The sequence below is a fragment of the Triticum aestivum genome, chromosome 7A (genome assembly GCF_018294505.1).
Source record: "Triticum aestivum cultivar Chinese Spring chromosome 7A, IWGSC CS RefSeq v2.1, whole genome shotgun sequence".
Lineage (NCBI taxonomy): Eukaryota > Viridiplantae > Streptophyta > Magnoliopsida > Poales > Poaceae > Triticum > Triticum aestivum.
The window spans coordinates 267,404,021-267,413,617 of NC_057812.1; the positions used below are offsets into that span (position 1 = coordinate 267,404,021).

At 43.1% G+C, this 9,597-nt stretch overlaps 1 non-coding gene across 1 annotated transcript; it reads right to left on the reverse strand.

Annotated features, from left to right (window-relative positions):
- Positions 1-652: 652 nt before the first annotated feature.
- On the reverse strand, positions 653-733 carry TRNAL-AAG (transfer RNA leucine (anticodon AAG)). The gene has a single exon. It is a non-coding gene; the product is annotated as a tRNA-Leu (tRNA).
- Positions 734-9,597: the final 8,864 nt, after the last annotated feature.

The following is a 9,597-nucleotide window of genomic DNA, read 5'->3' on the forward strand; positions in this document are numbered from 1 at the left end:
GACCCAAAATGCACTGGGACTTACAAATCCGGACAGAGATAGTACTCCGTAAGTTCACTATTTGAGAAAAAAACAAATTGATCAGGCTTGAATTTGATCTGGATTAGTCATGACTTGAATACTATATTTAAGCGCAATATTTTTTTATATAAAAAGTGGAGTATTTATTCATTATTGTAATCAATGCTATAGCCCTACCGGGGGAATCCTTTTGAAGTAAATAGAAAGAAAATACAAATAATTTAAACTCCTTCAAATATGAATTATTGTAATCCTTTTGAAGAAAATAAAATATATCCTTTATGTATTTGAAATAATATCATTTAAACTCCTTCAAATACGAATCCAATGCTATAAATTTCATGATGTATTACCTATATTTTTGCTGCTTAATATTTTGGTCAAAAGTTTGACCAAAATGCAATGGAACTTATAAATCCGGACGGAGATAGTACTCGGTAAGTTCTCTATTCAAGAAAACAAAAAGAACAAATTGATCAGAGTGGAAATTGATCTAGATTAATCATGATTTGAATACTATATTTAAGTGCAGTATCTTTTAGAAAAAGTAGAGTATTTATTCATTATTGTAATCAATGGTACGGCCCTATCGGGGGACTCCTTTTTGAAGAAAATAAGTAAAAAGGAAATATGACCAGAGTGGGATTTGAACCCACGCCCTTTCGGACCAGAGCCTTAATCTGGCGCCTTAGACCAACTCGGCCATCTGATCATTGTGCTTATTTGAACACTAAGCACCCTTTTAATTGTCTTGTCGAACAAAACGAAGACCAGACCATTTTCGCAATAATGATGCCCAACAAATAAACGACGGACCACAACAGAATATGGGCCGCCGTAAATAATAAAAAAAAACAGGATATGGGTATGCGAATATCGGCTTGAATCTTGGATGATTCGATGACGCTCTAAAGCCCATCTACTTCGCGATTCCTTTTTTTTTTCTACACAAGGTAGGATAGACCTTGTTTGCAAAAAAGGTTATTAGTATCCTTTTGCGTCCAAATAAAGGTTATTTTTTGAATTCACAAATAAAGGTTATTAGTACCTGTTTAGGTAATCATCTTTTTTGCTGGGCCTACATATGCTTACATACACGCCATGCATTTGCCCTTATAAACACAACCACGCAGATCCTACATATATGAGCATTTTCGAGATATTGAGCCGGCATAACATCTTAAAATTGATGAAGTCATCGGAGACGTCTCGTAGTCGACGGAAATGTCTTTTCTTGAACGAACATCGCCAGAAAATCTAAAATAAATCCAGAAAAATGCGACCATTAGTGCCAAGAGGAGTTGAACCTAGTGAGCTAGTTCCACCACAAGAAACATAATCATCAATTTGTGCGGGTCTTTCTATAATCAATATTCTGATTACTCTCGTAATGATGTAAAATCTCAAACCTTTTTGGCTACTAAATTGAGTTTTTTGTTTCCAAAATACATGATATCGTGACTTGGCCAGAGTTGATGGGGCTTGATTGCCAAAGGTAGCGCTACCCTTGAAAAAAGGAGGTAATGCTTGTTTCGCTATTGGTTATTCCTACGTTACCGTTATTTAGGGCATCTCCAGCCGGCCCCCCAGGATGCCCCCACGAGCACATTTTGCACGTCGGCGCTTAATTTTTCTTCCAGTCGGGACCCCAAAAGCTCAGTTTTCGCCGGATTTGGCTAAAAATAGAGCCGGCAGTCCCGGGCGAAACCCAGCCCACCGGGGGGCACTTGGGGGTGGAGAGAGAAGATTTTGCATGCGTTTGGCCCACATTCAGCCTCCCACTCCCTCTCTCTCCAACCTTTTTCTCTGCCCGGACCCGCCTCCCCACCTGTCGCCTCCCCGCCTCGCTCGCCGCCTCCACGCCAGGAACCCGTCATCCTCGTTCGTGTCGCCGCAGCCGAAGGCCATGCCGGGGAGCTCCGTCTTGGCCAGCGTCAAGGACTCGGCGGCCAGGAAGTCGTGGTCTAGGCGGCCAGGAAGCCCTGCCTCGACGAGGCGTGCGGCCGTGGTCCAGGCGGCTGGCGACGCTATGGGCGGGCGCGGGCGGCAAGGCCTGCCACGGGCGGCCCCAGCACCGGGCGCAGCGGCCACGGGCAGCCCCGACCCCGAGCGTGGCGACCATGGGTGCTGCGTCTTTGACGCCGGCGCCGAGGGGGATGGCGCGGCCGCCTTGGACGCATTCGCCATGGCTGTGGCGAACGGGTCGAAGTCGTGCCCGTGCCCGTGCCCGGCCAGGCCCCCAAGCCGAGGAGACCACATGGCGGACCTGGCGACGAGCCGACCATGTCGACAAGACGACGCTGCCATCGTCTAGCGGACGCGACGGAAGTGGTGGGCTTCAGCGGCCGGATCTTGCCTTCGTCGAAGAGCTCGTCGGAAGCTGATCCGGCTCGCGAGCGGCCAGGCGCAGGCGGCCGGACGCAAGCGAGCGCACAAGCGACCAGGATCTAGCCCGTACCCCGCGGGGCACCAACCCGCTGCCGGCTGGGGCGTCGCCCTCGGGGGCGAGGTCGCTGGTGCTGCTCCTCGCCAGCACGCCCGGGTCCGCCGGCGGGCCCGTGTGGAGTAGGCAGCGGGCAGGCGGCAGCATGGCATGGGGCTTGGGAGGGAGGGGGAGCGGAGCCGGGGCTGCGGCCGCGCGGGCGAGCGGGCTGACGCCGGCGAGCGGGCCGAGGTTGTTGCCGCGCAGTCGAGCGGGAGAGGCTGACGGGGGCGAAGAGGAGTCGGCCGGGTCGCGGGCGCGAGGCTGCAGAGCGGGGCGGTGGCGAGAAGGCGTGCTTGGGCGGTGGGGAGGGGCAACGAGTGGATAGCATTCGACCCTCAGGATAAAATTTTCGCCGGCAGCCCACCAAGGGGCGAAAAAATGCCTCCCGGGGGGCTAAACGGCTGGAGATGCCCTTAAGCTCAATATAGTCCTAGCAAGTCTTTTTTGATAGTCTTGCTTACTAGTGTTTCCTTGCGCCATATAAAGTGATTCGCATGTGCTTTTTTAGATAAGTTACATGCCCACATTTCACTAAATCAAACAAACTGGTTAACAATCAGTCAGCTATTCACCCCTCTAATCAACACTCTTGATCCTTTAAGAATAGATTTCTTGACCTTAAAAAAAGAATAGATTTCTTTTTAACATATCATTTGTAAAACACCACCTAGAGGAGAAAGAAAACAATTGTAAACAAATGAGACCAGAACTTGTTTGCTCGACACTCTTGCTTATTTGTAGTCTAGGCGACTGGGAGCACTTCCTTCATTAACATTACTGAAAAAGACTTTCACCCGCTTTATAAATAAAGCAAACCACTACAGCCATAAAGAATCCCAAAGGGTACCACACACACACCCAAAGTCACACAACATAGAGTATAATAGGGTTCTGCTAAGAGCACAACTCAAACAAGCCCTGAAAAAGAAAACAAAGACAGAGACACCGCGGCTAAGAAGCTAATCTGGCTCAGGTGGTGGTAGAGGAGGCGGCTAATGCGGCTTGAATCTACGTCGGTATTTCTCCAAAGAGGAAGGGATGATGCAGCACAGCGACGATAGGTATTTCCCTCAGTGATGAAATCAAGGTTATCGAACCAGTAGGAGAACCAAGCAACACTTCGTAAATAGCACCTGCACACAAATAATAAATAATGACAACTCGGCGTGTTAAAGGTGTTGTCAATCCCTTTCGCTTAACGGTACCACAAATTGATAAACGGACGTGAGAGAGTTGTAGATATTGATGGATCGAACGCTAAATAAAATAAATTTCAGCAAGATATTTTTGTATTTTTGGTTTAATAGATCTTAAAATAAAAGGCAAATAAAATAGATCGAAAAGGCAAATAATATAAGAAAGAGACCCGGGGGCCATAGGTTTCACTAGTGGCTTCTCTCGAGAAAAATAGCAAACGATGGGTAAACAAATTACTATTGGGCAATTGATAGAACTTCAAATAACCATGACGATATCCAGGCAATGATCATTATATAGGCATCACATCCAAGATTAGTAGACCGACTCCTATCTGCATCTACTACTATTACTCCACACATCGACCGCTATCCAGCATGCATCTAGTGTATTAAGTTCATGGAGAAACGGAGTAATGCAATAAGAACGATGACATGATGTAGATGATAACCCACAAGTATAGGGGATCGCAACAGTTTTCGAGGGTAGAGTATTCAACCCAAATTTATTGATTCGACACAAGGGGAGCCAAAGAATATTCTCAAGTATTAACAGTTGAGTTGTCAATTCAACCGCACTTAAAAGATTTAATATCTACAACAAAGTATTTAGTAGCAAAAATAATATGGAAGTAACGGTAACGGTGACAAAAGTAATAGTATTGGTTTTGTAGTGACTGTAACAGTGGCAACGGAAAAGTAACTAAGCAAAGATCAATATGTGAAAAGCTCGTAGTCAATGGATCAATGATAGATAATTATGTCGGATGCGATTCCTCATGCAATAGTTATAACATAGGGTGACATAGAACTAGCTCCAGTTCATCAATGTAATGTAAGCATGTATTTAGAATATAGTCATACGTACTTATGGAAAAGAACTTGCATGACATCTTTTGTCCTACCCTCCCGTGGCAGCGGGGTCCTATTGGAAACTAACGGATATTAAGGCCTACTTTTAATAGAGTATCGGAACAAAGCATTAACACTTAGTGAATACATGAACTACTCAAACTATAGTCATCACCGGGAGTGGTCCCGATTATTGTCACTTCGGGGTTATCGGATCATAACACATAGTAGGTGACTATTGACTTGCAAAATAGGATCAAGAACTCACATATATTCATGGAAACATAATAGGTTCAGATCTGAAATCATGGCACTCGGGCCCTAGTGACAAGCATTAAGCATAGCAAAGTCATAGCAACATCAATCTCAGAACATAATGGATACTAGGGATCAAACCCTAACAAAACGAACTCGATTACATGATAAATCTCATTCAACCCATCATTGTCCAGCAAGCCTACGATGGAATTACTCACGCACGGCGGTGAGCATCATGAAATTGGTGATGGAGGAAGGTTGATGATGACGATGGTGACAGATTCCTCTCTCCGGAGCCCCGAAAGGACTCCAGATGAGCCCTCTCGAGAGAGATTAGGACTTGGCGGCGGCTCCGTATCGTAAAACGTGATGAATCCTTCTCCTTGATTTTTTTCTCCCCGAACGTGAATATATAGAGTTGGAGTTGAGGCCGGTGGAGCCTCAGGGGGCCCACGAGACAGGGGGCGCGCCCCCACCCTCATGGATAGGATGTGGGCCCCCTAAAGTTGATTCTTTCGCAAGTATTTTTTATATATTCCAAAAATATTCTCTGTGAAGTTTCAGGTCATTCCAAGAACTTTTATTTCTGCACAAAAATAACACCATGGCAATTCTGCTGAAAACGGCGTCAGTCCGGGTTAGTTCCATTCAAATCATGCAAGTTAGAGTCCAAAACAAGGTCAAAAGTGTTTGGAGAAGTAGATACGATGGAGATGTATCAACTCCCCCAAGCTTAAACCTTTGCTTGTCCTCAAGCAATTCAGTTGAGAAACTGAAAGTGATAAAGAAAAACTTTTACAAACTCTGTTTGATCTAGTTGTTGTAAATATGTAAAGCCAGCATTCAAGTTTTCAGCAAAGATTATGAACTAACCATATTCATAATAACATTTAGGTCTCATGTTTACTCGTATCAATGGCATAATCAACTAGCGAGCAATAATAGTAAATATCGGATGACAACACTTTCTCAAAACAATCATAATATGATATAACAAGATGGCATCTCGCTAGCCCTTTCTGAGACCGCAAAACATAAATGCAAAGCACCTCTGAAGATCAAGGACTGACTAAACATTGTAATTCATGGTAAAAGAGATCCAGTCACGGTCATACTCAATATAAACTAATAGTAATATATGCAAATGACAGCGGTGCTCTCCAACTGGTGCTTTTTAATAAGAGGATGATGACTCAACATAAAAGTAAATAGATAGGCCCTTCTCAGAGGGAAGCATGGATTTGTAGAGGTGCCAGAGCTTGATTTTGAAATAGAGATGAATAATATTTTGAGTGGTATACTTTCATTGTTAACATAACAACCGAGACATCTCGATATCTTCCATGCTACACACATTATAGGCGGTTCCCAAACAGAATGGTAAAGTTTATACCCCCCTACCACCAACAAATATCAATCCATGGCTTTTCCGAAATAACGGGTGCCTCCAACTAACAACAATCCTGGGAGAGTTTTGTTTGCAATTATTTTAATTTAAGCATGGGCTGGGCATCCCGGTTACCAGCCATTTTCTCGTGAATGAGGAGCAGAGTCCACTCCTCTTGAGAATAACCTACCTAGCATGGAAGATATAGACATCCCTATTTGATACATGAGCTATTCGAGCATACAAAACAGAATTTCATTTGAAGGTTTAGAGTTTGGCACATACAAATTTACTTGGAACGGCAGGTAGATACCGCATATAGGAAGGTATGGTGGACTCATATGGAATAACTTTTGGGGTTTATGGAAGTGGATGCACAAGCAGTATTCCTGCTTAGTACAAGTGAAGGCTAGAAAGAGACTGGGAAGCGACCAGCTAGAGAGCGACAACAGTCATGAACATGCATTAAAATTAATCAACACTGAGTGCAAGCATGCGTAGGATATAATTCACCATGAACATAAATATCGTGGAGGCTATGTTGATTTTGTTTCAACTACATGCGTGAACATGTGCCAAGTCAAGCCACTCGAATTATTCAAAGGAGGATACCACCCTATCATACCACATCACAACCATTTTAATAGCATGTTGGCATGCAAGGTAAACCATTATAAACTCCTAGCTAATTAAGCATGGCATGAGCAACTATAATCTCTAATTGTCATTGCAAACATGTTTCATTCATAATAGGCTGAATCGGGAACGATGAACTAATCATATTTACAAAAACAAGATAGGTCGAGTTCATACCAGCTTTTCTCATCTCAATCAGTCCATCATATATCGTAATTATTGCCTTTCACTTGCACAACCGAACGGTGTGGATAATAATAATAGCGCACGTGCATTGGACTAAGCTAGAATCTGCAAGCATTCAATACAAGGGAGAAGACAAGGTAATATGGGCTCTTTGTTAGATCAATAATAATGCATATGAGAGCCACTCAACATTTTCATCATGGTCTTCTCCTCTCGACCCCAAAGAAAAGAAAAGACACAAAACTATTTACACGGGAAAGCTCCCAACAAGCAAAAGAAGAACGAGAAATCTTTTTGGGTTTTCTTTAATTTATTACTACTACAAGCATGGAAAGTAAACTAGCTAAAAGCTACAACTATTTTTATGGTTTTTCTTAAGGTTTTTCAAACACAGAAGAAGAATGCTGGAAAAGAAAATAAACTAACATGGATAGTACATTGAAAAAGTATGATCACCGACAACTGGAATGAGTGTGTGAACATAAGTGTAATGTCGGTGAGAAATACGTACTCCCCCAAGCTTAGGCTTTTGGCCTAAGTTGGTCTATGGCCACGGCTGGCCTAGTGGATATCCAAAGTTGTAGTTGGGGTCGTACTGAGATGCAGCAGCTACTGCTTGACGAGCTACAGCTTGGAGGTGAGCTACCTCCGTCCTCCTCTCGTACTCGTTCGCCTCCTCCCTGGTTATAACATATCTCCTTTTTGCCTTAAAGTCAAAAAAGCAGGAGTAGGGAGAGCAACATGGACGGTGCGTCGTTTGTCAAAGATTAGTCGGTACTGGATGAATTGTTCATTCCTCTCAACAAACTGATGGCGAACCATAGCATTATAATCTAGATAAGCAGGAGGTAACTCAATATCATTTCCACGTATGGGTATATCAAGATAGTTAGCTACACGAGTTGCATAAATTCCACCAAACAAATCTCCACTTATATTGTTGTGATGCAACATACTTGCAACAATAGCCCCCAAGTTATATTGTTTATCACCTAATACCGCACTCTTGAGGACACTAAGATCTGGAACGCACATGTGACAAGCCTCATCTTTCCCGTTAATGCATCTACCAATGAAGAGAGCAAAATAATGTATGGGAGGGAAATGAATGCTCCCTATGGTAACTTGTGTGATTTCCCTAGGTTCCCCCACTATAATACTAGCAAGAAAGCCTTTATATTCAGATTTGCGAGGTTCACTAACATTGCCCCAGTGGGAGAGTTTACCAACAGTATTAAAATCTTCTAGGTCCATGGTATATGATTTATCATATAGATCAAATAAAACAGTGTGAGAATTGCGCGAGGATGTAAATTTAAACCTTCTCACAAATGAATCAGTTAGATAGAGGTATTGCCGGCACTTATCCGACACGAAGCTCTCAAGATCGGCGTTACGCACATACGCCTCAAATTCATCCTTGATGCCTGCTTGGACCATGAACTCCTTTGAGGCCATTCACAAGGCCACACTTGAGCTTTCCTTGGTAGTTCATTGTTCGGCTCACGTATCGCGAGCCTTGGGCCTTGCTTCCTTGAGGAACCACTTTGATACATTTTCCTAAACATATTTCTTCCTCTGAATTTTTTTTGAATTTTTTAGTGGCTCAAAATAAAAGTGAACCAAACTCAACAAGATTGATAGCAACTACTCCTACAAGTGGCTAGAGGCCATATCATGCATTAAAACTACTTTTCACCACATAAATTTGACATGCAAGCTCAAGAATAGGGTCACCTAAGAAGAAGAAAATTGCAATAAATAAAGCACTAGAACAAAAACTAATTGGATCATTGGAGGAGTCACATACCGAAGAACAATCCCCCAAAGTAGTTTTGTGAATGGAGCTTTGAGCAAGGAGATCGAAAATGGCAGCAAGATGAGATAGAACTCGGGGTTTGAGCTGGTGGGTGAATTTTTCTGGAGGAAGACGAAGTGTGTGGGTGCAAGAATAAGTGGAGGGGGCCCATGAGGCAGGGGGCGCGCCCAGGGGGGTAGGGCGCGCCCTCCACCCTCGTGGGCACATGGTGAGCCCCCCTGGTGTGTTCTCAGTGCCAAAATTCTTAAATATTCTACAAAAAATCATATAAAATTTTCAGGGCATTTGGAGAACTTTTCTTTTCGGGGTATTTTTTTATTGCAAGGATAATTGAGAAAACAGACAGAAAATACTATTTTTGCTTTATTTAATCTAAATAACAGGAAGTAAAAGGAGGGTACAGAGATTTGTGCTTTCTAACTTCATCCATCTCATGCTCATCAAAAAGGAATCCACTAACAAGGTTGATCAAGTCTTGTTAACAAACTCTTTTCGAATAACATGAAACCATAGAATTTTCGAATAACACTAAGTTACCTCAACGGGGATATGCACATCCCCAACAATAAGAATATCATATTTCTTATTGACAGTAGGTAGAGGAAATTCAAAACCTCCAATAGTAATCGTTGGAATTTTTCCAATAGAATTTATATTGTGGACTTGAGGTTGTTTCCTCGGAAAGTATACCGTATGCTCATTACCGTTAACATGAAAAGTGACATTGCCTTTGTTGCAATCAATAACAGCCCCTGCA